Source organism: Canis lupus, chromosome 34, assembly GCF_011100685.1.
Source record: "Canis lupus familiaris isolate Mischka breed German Shepherd chromosome 34, alternate assembly UU_Cfam_GSD_1.0, whole genome shotgun sequence".
Classification (NCBI taxonomy): Eukaryota; Metazoa; Chordata; class Mammalia; order Carnivora; family Canidae; genus Canis; species Canis lupus.
Genome location: NC_049255.1, coordinates 33,904,376 through 33,918,473, shown reverse-complemented (window position 1 = coordinate 33,918,473; position 14,098 = coordinate 33,904,376). Strand labels below are relative to the sequence as shown.

At 37.7% G+C, this 14,098-nt stretch overlaps 1 long non-coding RNA gene across 7 annotated transcripts in view; it reads left to right on the top strand.

Moving 5' to 3' along the window:
* The first annotated feature begins 381 nt into the window (after positions 1-381).
* LOC102151967 overlaps positions 382-14,098 on the top strand; it is a 34,433-nt gene continuing 20,716 nt past the window's right edge. For 4 of the 7 annotated variants that reach the window (XR_005383976.1, XR_005383977.1, XR_005383975.1 and 1 more), the window contains exons 1-2: positions 382-545; positions 1,529-1,642. This is a non-coding gene — a long non-coding RNA (uncharacterized LOC102151967). Of the gene's footprint in view, positions 546-1,528; positions 1,643-10,303; positions 10,491-13,898; positions 13,946-14,098 lie in introns of all 7 variants that reach the window. The other 3 variants (XR_005383980.1, XR_005383979.1, XR_005383978.1) reach the window with 3 other exon arrangements.

Here is a 14,098-nt window from a genome sequence, read left to right as displayed (position 1 = left end):
TTCAGTTAAATGGTTCCCTTCCTTCCCCCCATTCTCCCCACTGCCAACCACCTGCAAAGGCAGAGTATGATGTGGGTGGGTATCTACGACAGGAAGGCTGTTACCTACTCCCCCACAACACAGTTCCTAATTAAAACAAAATACCATCTGTTAACATTTCCCTCTTTCTTCCTCCTTTCATCCGTGGGGGTTATTGTGATAGTTGGGATCCCGGTGGTGTAAAAAGAGTCATCCCAAGGTGTTTCTCTAGAAGGAAAAGAATCAAGACATCTGTGTATGACGCACTAAGGTAGTCATTGGCAACCTCCCTTCCATTTCCGGGTTGGCTCATTGTTTACCTAATTGCCAGTAATAATATTTCATTGTGTAAAGAATGTTGGCACCCTGGGGCCCAGGTTGCAGTTTATTGATGGCTCAGAGTTTATGAATTGATGCCCTCAGCAGGTTGCTGCCCTGATGAATGGCAATTACTGCGGCTCCCACAGAGGCAATTGTAGTCAGAGCATTTACTCCTTTCAAATAATTGCCCCTGAGAAGTTGAACAGGTAATTGTAACATCTGAAAACCATGCTTTTGGCTCCGAATCAAAGAGTATTAATCTCCATAACAGAGGTGTTTTGGAATGACCCAAAAGAGTTGTTAAAGAATGGTCTCCAGAGTGTTTAATTTTAAGATGAATTGGAGAAACCTTAGCAAGACCCCCCCCAACCTTCCGAGCGAAAATTAAAATGTTGTAAAGACACCCAGATTGTCGTTAGGGGTGCCCACCTTTTTGAAGTTATGATACTCTGTGGTGATTGGTTGATTTTAGACTTTATGCCTACCATTACTCCTCCTTAAAATTCTTTAAAGCACCTTGCTCCAGCCAGGCTAACCTGCCCATTAACCCCTGAAATGTCGTGTTCACTCTCACCCTAAAATATTTGATTATACTACTCTTTAATGCCATTCAATAAATGTGCACCATAAAAAAATGGCAAAAGGTAAAATTATATGAAATACCATTTAATTGTATACTATGATTTAGGTGGATTTAATTAATTACTAAAGGCCCTTTAATACAGAGCACTAAAATCTTAAAATCATGCATATGTCTTCTTAAGAATCCAAAGGTTACCTTCTACTCTAGTTATTTCTTTAGGGCTTCTACTCTGTTTATTTTGGTGCCATGGGAGAAATGGGAAATAGCCACATATTACAGTTTATTTGTTTAAACTTCAGTTTAGGGGGAACTATTGCAAACATGGGAAAGAAATACGAAGATACTAATCCATGATGTTTTGATGGAGGGAGGGGAAGAAAAGAGCATCAAGGAAGAATGTTAAGTGTAGAGTCACACCTACAGCTTGGAAACCTTTGTGTGAAATAAAGGTCAGAAATCTTTGAGAGATGACGGTGGAGGAAAGGAAGGAAATAAGAAAAGGAAAAAAAATCCAAAATATACAAGGGTATAGACAAATCATAAGCTAGTTTTTAATTCTGGAATACTTGATGTTTAAACGTTTATTCTTCTCAAATTTGTTGGCAGTAAACCCAGTGCACCGAAAACAGCCAGGTATCTCTCCTTCAAGGCAATCTGCCCATCGTTATTCAAAGTACTAGGGGTTTAAAAAGTGTCTTAGCATCATCATATTTCAGACTGGTAAGTAATGCCAAAAGGAATGATTAGAAGACTTCAGATTAAATTATGAGTTGGTTCTGAAACATGAAACAATTAGAATAAAAGCTATAAAAAAGTGATTAGGGAAGTAAATATGGGATAAAATTATGAACATGGGTAAAGTCATATATGAAGTAATTCTATAAACACGCACACACACGTGAATGCATGACTAGAAGGAGCTAAAGGATACCAACATGAAGATATACTTATCCATACAACCAAAGACATAAATTTCCTTAATCTTGATTTACCTTAAGGTTTAATACTCAAGAGTTTCCATCTTACATAATCATGACCTTGTTCTGCTAATTAGATTATTGGAACTGAGAGTTTTATAGGCTGATAGAACAAGACATGAATTTTAGAGACCATGTATTCCAGACGCCTGCCTTGAGGCAGATAAATATCTGAACCAAGGATGACAAATAGGTTTTAACTTAGAAACTAATTCCAATCCATTTGTGGTTGACTGGCTAGAGCAATGCATTGAGGTGAATTCTGAGGCTGAGTTTAGCTCCAAGCGGAGGAGTACTGAGTCTGATTGATCATGTAGGGTCTAAATTGCTCAAGTCCAGGAATAAGAGTCCAGACACATATTGGGATGGAGTCTGGCCTTTACTGCTATGCATTTGCCCTTCACAGTCTAAACTATGGAGGTAAGAAGAAGGTAACACACAGTATAAAAACTCAGGAGATATTCTGGGGCGTAGTTACATACTACAGAAATATTTCACCTGCCTTTTCTTTTGCCAAAATTGTCCTTCACATTTTAGGGGATTTTTAAAATTGACTTCTATATCTTGAGGAAATCTAAAAGATTTCATGCCATAAGCTTCTTGTCCTTCATTCCTTAAGGTTTGGGAGGTCAAAACAAAGAGGAAGTGCAGAAAATGAGAGACACTGGGAATAGTGGGCCAAGTCAATAGCTATCCTTTACTTCAAGCTCTTATCATTCACATGACTGCAGTCACTTAAGGCCTCCACCTGGTTCATGATTTTTTCCAAAGCTAATTCTACCTAAAGCTTGGTTAAGCCTTGCAACCACAGATGGCAAGTATAGTCATTTATCCTAACTGCAGACTATTTGTACCTAATGGTCACATAGCATAATTAAAAATTGTTCATACTAAAGGTGTGTCCAGTTCATTTGCGGTAGGCTTTACATGATCTCAACAACCTCTGTTGTCTCCAGTCCCTTTTTCATAGAGGCTCATCTCTTTGGCATGATTTTCTACTACAATTTAAAGCAATCAAAGAACATTGAAGTGCTTTGGTGAGTCTACCGACCCTGAACTATTCTCTTTCTTTTCCAGTGGCTTGTTCATTCTTTCCCTGTGTCCTCTCTTTGTTCTTTACCTTCCACCTTCACTCTAATGCTTCTGTTCATAAATTCAGCAAACATTCAGTGATAATTACCTTTAATTAGTTAAAATACCAGACACTGCAGTGGGCATGTTTTTATACTTTCTTTTGGTTCTTCACAGCACTCAAAAGAATTCAATATTACTGTCCCTATTGTATCTTTGAGGAAATTGACAATCAGAGATATCAAGTAATTATTCACTATCACATGGTGAGGGGATACCCAGATTGAGACTGGAGTTCAGCAATCCTCTTTTCTGCAATCCTCTTTCACTTACAAATCGCTGCTTACTACTGTGACATCGAGGGGCACCTGGGTGGCTCAGTGGTTGAGCGTCTGCCTTTGGCTCAGGGTGTGATCTGCGGGTCCTGGGATCGAGTCCTGCATCAGGTTCCCCGCAGAGAGCCTTCTTCTCCCTCTGCCTATGTCTCTACCTCTCTCTCTCTGTCTCTCATGAATAAATAGATAAAAACTTAAACAAAAATATTGAGACATCTACAATGGCACACGAGACATTATCCAAAATTTCAAAATTTTATGGAACTTAAAAAATTAGAAAAACATCTAGTTCATTATCTAGTTGTTTCATGTCCCATATCTATCCAATCATATATATCCATTCTGTTCCTTATTACCAGCACCAATAGCCTGCTCCTGCCCTTATCATCTCATGGTTGGGATAAAAGTCTCTTCACTAACACCCTAAACTGTGTTGTATTCTTTCTTTTATGTAATCTGCCTGCAGATGTTTTTTTCTGCTCAAAAATCTGGAGGGCTGTTTTACCTAGTTTGTCAAGAATCACTTAGGCGGGTACAATAGCAACTGTGTGATTAATTACACATATTATTGATTTGTTTATATGCTATCCATTCATTTGGTAAGTAATCCTTGAGAATGTAGCCCATATTAGGCTCTGTCAAAGATATAAAGGAGAATCATTTTTGGTAAAGATGCTCTTGGAGAAATGAGAAGAACTTAGTACTAGACACAAAGAGCTGCAATGCAGAACCAAACATAGTCCTGAAATAAGAAAGGTGGAGATTAAGAGTTTCTGAAGAAAAACAACTGGATCAATCAGAAATCGTGAAGAAAAGAGGTAGCATCTGAAGTAGACCTGAGGGGAATATGTTTCTGGCTTGTGGAAATGATAGAAGAGGCTGGGAACACATTGTTAAGGCACAGCCATTGGAGCCATGGGGGTGTTGGGGATGCTCTGGAAGCCATGTGCTGCGAGTTGCTGGGGCATAGACTACCTTCTGCTCTGACTCCTGAGTCACACTGGGTGGATGCTGGTGCTGCTCTTTGTCTTTGTAACACTCTTCCATCTACTCGATTCTGGCTTAGTTTCTGGGGTTCCCTCAAAAATTCTCTCTCTCTCTCTCTCTCTCTCTCTCTCATTAAACCACACCTAAGGTCTTTCCACACTCTGAAGAGTTTGATTCTACTTGGCCTCATCAATGTTGCTATCATTTCTGTGTGCCAGTTGTCTAACCGAATCGGATTATAGTCTCTCCAAGGTCAGAAATCCATTCTTTCTAATCTCACACAAAACAGAGCCTAGGGCTGTGCACACAGCAGGCAGTCGGTAAACACTGGATGATTTATTGAATCTTTAGTTATGAATAAATGAAACTGGCCACAGATAATGTGGTTAGAAAATGTTAAATGAATGTTTCAGATTTATCCCAAATTGTTAGCTATGGAAAAAACTAAACATCAATTTAAGAAAAGAGATGACCTTTCTTAAAAAGTGCTGGGTACACCCTATTTCTGTTAGAGATATTTCTCCAATCAAAAACACTCATGTTGGACGCATATTGTGGTATGTATTTAGCTTTGAAGATCTATCTTAAGAAAGTAGGGGGGGAAAAACCCTCAGTCATTTCAGTTTTAAAGCAACATTTTCGATTTTATGTTGAAATGATTCATACCTCATTACCTACTTAGACTGAGTAATACACTTTCTAACCAGAATTATTTCCATAAATATAAAGAAGTCTATTTCATCTTTCCCCATTAAAATTCAACTTCTTTTATTAGTGCAGAATTATCACCAGATTAAAATTTAGAATCTAAAACGGCTGATAATTTACACACATTCTTTTATTGAAATCTGCCTATGGGATCACCTTGGCAGAATTAAACTCAACCAGTTAAAAGAATAACTTCTGTGAGAACTGCCAGAAAAGATGAGAACCCAAATTATATACACGCAACATGGACATAGAGTGTCCAAGCTGACCCAGCAACTGAAAAGTTTCATGATTCCTGCTGAGAAAATTAAATGAAGAACACTGTGTTCCTCCTCTGATTTATGCTTAGTCTGATATTGATTGTTGCCACCTCCTGACTAAGAATGTATGCAACTTGCCCAGAGAATAATTACCTCTGCTCCCCATCCTAGCAATCTGCTAAATCTTTTCTCATGTGAGAGAAAGTTTTACCAACTACATATTTAATTTTCAGTTTTTCCTACTGTTATTTATAGTTGCATGCATATTTTTGTCCTCCCAATTCAACTGTGACTTCTCTTATGGCAAAAGCCGACATTTTTCTTTGTATGCCTATTCGCTCTGTCACAGTGTTTTGAACAAGGTTTATTAGTTTTGGTAGAAACAGTAGAGGATGAAATATAACAACTTATCTTTTAAAATGTATTTCTAGTAAAAGTGACAATTGTTTTCTTGTGGGTTTTTTTGTTTTTGTTTGTTTGTTTGGTATAACTATCAACTAAGTCAAATATCTCAAACCATTGTCTATCTAGAAATGTGGCCCAGGACAAGATCAAACCATCGTACAGTGACACAAATTCTAGCTCATACTAAAGGTGCCTATTACAGAACACACACTGTTCAGTTGTTGAGCATACACATCCAGCTGTTGGATGTATGCCTGGATCAAAAATGCTCAGTGAGTTGGGAATTATTTGCTGCGTTTGAAGAATACTGCCTTTGGTTAAATAAGTTGGGTTTTATCTCTTGAGAACTCTACATATATACTCTAAATTTTTTGGTAGATTGCTGTTCCCATGGCGTAATGACATGGATCAGATTAGAAGTGTGATACCCCTTCAGTGTTCCCCCCAAAACACAGTTAACCTTGAGCTAAAGCAATCTTGCTGAATCATTGATTGAAGTTCTTGGCACTGTTCTTTTATACCTTCCCTTTGACCTTGCAATTTTGTGGAAACTCCTTCTGCCCTCAAACCCTATTCTAAGACACTCATATTAATAAGAATATGTATTTTTCTCACACAGGCTGGTTGCCACATTTAGTCAAAATTAATTAAATACACACACACACACAAAATCACAGGTAGTCTAAGGTGCCTTAAAATATGTGAGATGATACTAAACATATGTACATACAATTCAAGTTTTCATCACAAACTTAGTGCCAAATAAAGCACATCTCTGTGAGAAACACTTCTTAGATGTTCTAACAAAAGAGTATGTTTTACATATAGAATTGTGAACTTAACTTTATGGGGACAACTCATTATAGAAATGATAAAAGAGTTGCATATTAAAGAATAAGGATTTTTTTTTTTTCTAGGAGAGAGGGGTAGTTTAGGTAGGATGTGCATGAGCAAAACCAGTGAACGTTCAGAGTAAAAACTTAGAAGGATTCTATTAATTACATTGTATAAACTATGGCCTAAAAGTTGAGGAAAGACAATGGTGAATAAAAAGTGTTCCCCACCATTATAATCTAGTAGGAAAAGCAATTTAAATTACTCAGTTATAAAACTTAAAAATGGTATAAGTGAGTGGTCTCTATACAGGGTGAAAATATTGCGGGACTGTAGAGAAAGGAGGGAACAGGGTAGTAACCCAAGAAGTGTTCTCAGATAAGATAGAATCTGAGCTAGCACTTGAAGGAAGAGTAAGAGTGTGAGAGGTCAAACCAGGGGAAATTCCAGGGCATTTCTGGGGGAGGAGAGAGGGAGAGTGAACTGAAGCACACAGAGAACGTTCGCAGACCATCGCAGATGCCAGTGAGACAGGAGAGTGGGGCTTTTTGGTTGCAAGATGGGGATGAAGGGGGCAATGTCAGTGAAAGCTGGAAGGGTGGTTTGAAGCCGAGTGGCAGAAATGTTTGAGTCTTGGATTGAGGACCTTTGTCACTGGGATGAGGCGAGAGTGTCATGATTTGGTGTGTGTCTCGAGTTCAACAAAACCAAACTTCCAGAAATTTGGGGGTCATCCAAGATGAGTGATTAATTGTCATTGTAGGCAGGAGATAGCAAATTATTGTGTTCAATGTGAGGAGACATGGCCGAAGCTGGAGGGTGGGAAAGCCTTTCACACAAGGAGAGGGAAGGAGTAGAGAAATGGGAGAAGATTAAGAAAGCACTGCAGGGAGACAGGAAGGAGTATCTTGCACACAAAATTTTCATTCTTTGAAAATATATATTCAGACACATTGCCAGGGAATTTGGAGCACTTTGGCCTGCTGGACTTCAGCAAAGACCTGGAATACATGCTAAGCAGCTCTTTGAAATGTTGAGATGATATAGGATCCTCTACTCCCCTCTTCTTTATCCTCTCCTTCACCATGTCATCATCCAACCCAAAGTTCATTTATTCTATGAATCTATGATGTCACCCTCTACAACCTTTCCATACATAATTTTGTAACAAACCATAAAGGATAATTCTGTACAATAGCTGTTCAAGGATGTCTGAGTGGCCTGTCCTTGTCAATATGAAGGACAGGAAATGACTAGAATGGTATTCCCAGTAGTACTAAAAGAAATTTCTTTTAGATCCACAAAATGTATTGATCTAAAATCTATTCTTTAGGGTACTTTGATATCAAGCTAGTAATTTATAACCCTATTATTTTAAATCTTTTGTAGACATTTGCCCATTTATTGACATATTTTAAATTTTTTCTTAGTATTAAAAATTTTTTTCTTATTGTATGATTTACCATTTTGATTCCCAACATTGGTAATTAGTGCCTCCCCTGGCTGATCAGTGTTGCTTTATTGTTACTAACTCTTATTACTACTTTTAAAAATAATTTTTGCTTCTGTTGAATTTTGCTGTTGCATCTTTTGTTTCTATTTCATAAATTCCTGCTCTTATATTTCTTCTACTTTCTATGGTCTTTCTTCCTCTTTCTTTCTTTTTTTCTTTCTTTTTTTCTTTCTTTTTTTCTTTCTTTCTTTCTTCTTTCTTTCTTTCTTTCTTTCTTTCACTCTTTTTGAGATGACATTTAGACGTAAATTTTTCAACTTTTCTTCTTTTCTAATATATGTAATTGAGGGTACGTATTTTTTCAAAGCAGGACTTTAGCTGTTGCATTTCACAAGTTTCTGATATTTATAGTGTTGCTACACTTTGAAAATACCATTCCTTTGGCTTCTGACCTTCATCATTGGTTATCAGTGTTATTTTTACTAACTTGTAAGGAATATGTCTATTTTCTTTGGATTACCTTAAGATACTCTCTTTGTTTTGTTTTGAACTTTGTGATGGTCCTACGTGTTGTTGTTTCCATATTTATTGTGTTTGGAGTTCATAGCACTTTTGACTCTACTGAATGACATTTTTGTTAGGATTTAGAAAATTCTTTTTTTCTTCCTTTTCAGGACTCCAGCTACAATCGTGGTAATTTCCTCCCTCTTTGTTCTCTACCATGTCTTAAATGTCTTTTAGGTCATTTTCTGTTTCTGTTTCTTTGTATTATTGTTGTTCTTTTATATCTTTATTTGGCGGGAGGGAGAGAAGAGAGAAGGACAAGCAGAGCCTGACATGGGGCTCGATCTCACGATCCTGATCCCACAAATCAGGGCTTAACTTATTGAGCCACCCAGGTGCCCCTCTGTTTTTTTTTTTTTTTTTCTTAATACTTTTTTTTCTCTACATGCTTTAGTCTGGATATAATTTTATCTTTCATTTCTTTCTTTTTTAAAAAAGATTTTTTTTTTTTGAGAGGGATAGAGAGTACAAGAGCCCACAAGCAAGAGGAAGGGGCAGAGGGAAAGAGAGGGAGAAGCAAGCTCCCCATTCAGCAAGGAGCTCAATTCAAGACAGATCCTAGGACCCTGGGATCATGACCTGAGCCGAAGGCAGATGCTTAACTGACTGAGCTACCCAGATGCCCCTAATTTTCTTTTTCTGATCTGTCTTCCTTTTTTTTTTTAATAAAGATTTTATTTATTTATTCATGAGAGACAGAGAGAGAGAGACAGGCAGAGACACAGGCAGAAGGAGAAGCAGGCTCCATGCAGGGAGCCCAACATGGGACTCGATCCTGGGTCTCCAGGATCACACCCTGGGCTGAAGGCGACACTAAACCGCTGAGCCACCCGAGCTGCCCTGATCTGTCTTCCAGCTCAGTAGTCCCCATCTCAGCTCTGTCAAGTTAGATATTAATTTGATCTATTGTGTTTCTAATTGCAATTATTGTATTTTTCACTTCTAGAATTTATAATTTATTTTTTTTAATAATTTATCATTTTTGGCTTTCAATTCTATGCTGAAATTCTCTTACTATATAATGTTTTGAATATATTAATTGGTTATTTTAAGGTTTGTGCTTGATAACTACTATTATCTGGACTTTTTTGAAGTTTGTTCCTCTTGCCTTTTTTTTTTTTTTTTTTTCCCCTCCTTATTTTTGGGTCATATGATCTTGTAGGCAGTTAAGATAAGGACAAGCCATTTTAACCCTATTAGATGAGTAGTCATGCTAAGGCCCATCTAATTCCAACTTACCCCTACACCTAAAGTGTGGCCCTCTGGGGTGCCCCAACTGACAGTCAGAGGTCTTTTCTAGGACTCCTTGTTGGTAAGCCCTAAACTTCGATTTTTGCTATCCAATCTTAACAGTCTATTCAGCCTCTCCATCTCTTAGCTTCTTGTGATCAGTATACAGTAAGAAAAAATCATCCAGGACATTGGACTCATCTTTTTACCTCTCTGCATTTTTGGGGGAACTTCTTTCATCTTGGAAATAATTTTCAATTTTATTATCCTTACTGCCTTAATAGCTATCCAATTCCTAAACATAAAAATTTATCTATCATATCTATCATCCATAATTTATCTACCTAATAGAGATAGAAAGATATATTTGTATGTCTATGTGTGTCTGTGCGTTGTCCAGTTTTTATTTTGTTTGGTTTTTCTTTTCCTTTTTTTTTTTTTTTGGTGGGAGGATTCATCTATGGTAGCTCAGTATTACCAGACTATTAAAGTGCCTGATATAAACTCTAAATATTCAATTTGTTCAATTAAAATAATTTTGTAAAAATAATTTGCAGGAGGCTCTGACATCCAATGCTAACCTTGAAACTCTGTCATAGAATTGGTTGCTCAAAACAGAAATCAAAAAGAAGGTAAGAGAGAAAAGAAGAAGATGAAGAATTCTGCAAGAGAAAGTAGAGGCGGAGAAAGAAAGGAGAAAAAGAGGAGATACCATGGCAGAGATGAGACAACAGATCATTCCAGGTCTCCAGATCAGTTTCATTCTGAAGCTACCTTTGTTTGTTTGTTGTTTCATTTTGTTTACGTTATATCTCTTTTTTGTCCCTGCCACTTCTTGTCACTTCAATCAACCCATCTGGTAAGTTCATGGCCAGCCCAGTCACTGGATGCAACCCACCGTGCTTCATTTAGACTCTTTGTTGGCCTGTAGATCTAGGGCATATATTACCAGCACTTCTTGTACTTACTCCAGCTGGAAATGGGGAGTGAATGCTCTCCTTTTTCCCTCTTCCACCTCTGACCCTCCTTTAGGCCTTTCTTGGTGTTCCTGGCCATCTGCCTGACATCCAGAGTTGCCTGCATTCTGACAAGACAGAGTGGCTCACCTAGCTTCAGAACAACATCAGAAGTGCCAACACAAAGTAGACCAGATACACTATCCAAAATACCCCTCCGTGGTTATTCCAAACCAGGACTAAGCCAGGAGTTGTTCCAAAAATATATCACTATATTTTGGCCTGAGTGTCACTTCCCCACTTGGCAAGCTAGGGCTAGAGAAATTGGAACAGAGATTTCCTGTTAGCCTGTCTTATATTCTCTCCTTTCAGATATACATCTTTTACTTGTCCCATCTCTAATATGACACAGTTGCCTCAGCTTTTACAATTATTGATAGCGTATCAGAAAGGAGCAGAAGCTCTACATTTTGTCTTTGATCTGCCCCAGAAGAATTTCAGCCAAACTGTTCCCTTCACACTAAACAAATGTTATTCAGTGAATAAATGATCAGCTCAATGAATATTCACTGTATATTTGTACTTTCATATCGTGGTTCACAGAACTCCCTCACTATATGTATTTTCTCTTTTTCTTGGCTTGGTGCAATTGTCCCCATCCTTTGGGGTCACCTCAAATCCCAAATCTCAGAGTGTCCGATCCCTATCCCAGTCTGCTCAATGTTTTTTTGTCAATCAACTATTAAAGCAGTCACTTTTTTGTTACTCATTGTGGTCAATCAAAAAACTTCCTTTAACGAGTGCCAAACCATTTTATTGTAAAGATACCTTGCCTCTAAAAATAGATGGGAAGTTCCTTTGGAGCAGGAAAACAGCCTCCTCTTATAATCCCTGTGTTGGGCTCCTGCCTGTAATTTACAAAGGATTATCCTCTATTTAAGATTGTCTTTCTTATCCTCAAAACCAGAGTAGGGCAGAAAAGTGGCCTTATTTCAGTTTTCAAAGCGATCAAAAATTGGAAGTACGGGGAGCATAGGTGATTTCTTCAAGGCCATATCCTTGATAAATGAAGAAGCCAGACTAGAACTAAATATTCTTACTTCAAAGCCAGTGACCCTTCCACTACAGCATATTCTTTTCCACTTTTTAAAACCCTTTTAAGCATCTGATAAAGTCTTTCATGAGCTGTAAGGGCTCCATGAAGAATGAGTGGATAAATGAATAGATAGATGGTCTTTTCAACTCACCATTCAAACACCTAGTTAGAAATATGCCTAGTTGATATTTGCTTCAGAGTAAAAGGAGTCTTCTGAGGGTATGGATGACATATATAAAGACAAGAGCATTAATTGTTGAATGCATAGATCAACATATGAGCATGGATCATTGTAAGAAATAACTAGCAACAACTAAAAGTCTCAGTGCAAACGATGGATTCCACGGTGTCATGTCAATATTTCTACGTTTTGAATCAGACTGTTCACAGACTTGGGTAAATGGGCTCATTTACAAATGATCACCTTCTGCTCTTGTGCCTTAATTTACCCTTATTTGGATACACTCGTGGGCCGTGCCTTGTGCATGGGCACACTTGTCGACATCCAGAACACATCCGGATGACACAGTCTCACTGATGGCATGATCAACTTCCCTGACCCAGCTCTCTGAGGGATGCTTTGAGGCATTTTGAGTAAGTGCATACTGCATGAAAAGAAGAAAAGTTGTTTTTGCAGCCTGAGACCAGATCTTCCAGGAACTGGAGAAGCCAGTTCCTGGAAGGTTTTGAAAATGTCAGGCTATCTGTACATTGCCTTTCTGAGGGGTTGGTAGGGATTGCAAAGTATTATCACTGCCACTAATTTACTTTTCTGACAAAGAAAGGTTGTACTTAAAAATGTGGAAAAAGAGAAAGAAATCCTAATGATAGGTTCTTGAACATTATCAGCATTACTGTAAATTAGCTTTTGTGCTAGAACAGCCTATTTGGTGCCAGGAACAATTCTAAAGCTTTACAATACAAAACGGTGAGGTTTTAACACAATGCGGTCTAGACAGAACTTGTGCGACAATACAATCAAATCATTACTGTAAAGTTAAAAAAAAATAAAAGATGCAAAATTGCTTTTAATTATTTCTTGGTGCCAGATCCCACCCCTCTAAACGAAGCTATTTTTCACTGTTATTTTTTCTGTCCCAGAAGATTTTTTTTTTCAAGTAACTACCCTGGCCACAGGCAGTGATTTAAAATACTAGGGTTGAGGCTACAGTTTTACTTGTGCCCAAATTCAGATTGACCATCAACTTTTCAGCTCAGCTCTGCCATTGCCAGTTCTTCAATATACCTGTGTTGGGGAATTTAGACCCACAACGCTGCCAAGACCAGGGCCAATTGTTTCATAAGTTGGCAGGCTGGAGCTCTGCTGCAAGTCAGGACAGTGTCCTAGCAACCAAGTGACTCACCTCCTAAATTATCTCATTATTCTCTTACCCTAAATTGGGAGAAAGCTCATAATTTCCTTCCAATATATTTTCCTGCCACAGTGTAGTTTCTCTTTTAATTATATGCAGGAAAGAGGTTTTCATTGTGGTGGTTGCTTGCTTTTCCTTACCATTCAGGGCCTTTTAAAATAGAATACATTCTTCAATGAGTATATGTGTATATACACATATACATACACACACACATACACATATAAATTAAAATTTCATCTGTTGCTTCCTTTAATCTCTATTTTTTTAAAAATATACATTTTTTTTTTTGTTGGTTTAGGACCAGTTCCAACTTCCAATCCCCAATTTAGATTACATGCTCTGAAACTAACTCCAAACATTTACTGAGTTTGAAGGTCACAGTGCTATTGATTGATTTCTACTTATAATGTATGTTGTCCTAACATGAGTTGTGCTTTTTTCTATAACTTTGGGCTAAGTCCAAAAATGCAAGGATCAAAGCATCTGGACTTGTTGCTTTCATGTTTGGCATATAAAGGGGCTGGCAGTCACCAATGTGGTCTTGGCTGGGCCCTACTTGTTTTCATTCTCTGATGTGAAACAGTTGGGAATCACAGACCCTCCAACAACTAGAGTGGACTCAATAAAAATTGGCTTAATAATCTGCCAAGCATTTGGAAGTGCCAGTCTCCACAGTTTTTCAGCAGTTATTGGCCATGACATGTTTCTTTCTCTTTTTTTTAAGGAAAGAATTTGCTGTGAAATTAGTTTTGAGATCAACATTTGAAATAGGTAAACTATTCATCTCAGTAAACTGACTTTATCATCTTTGATCTCATTTAGTTCATTATTTTACATGTTCTATTTTTCTGATGTGATGGTTTCTTTTATCCGTTTGTCTGTTTCTCATGAAAATCAAACATGGAATACAACAAATCACGGCGA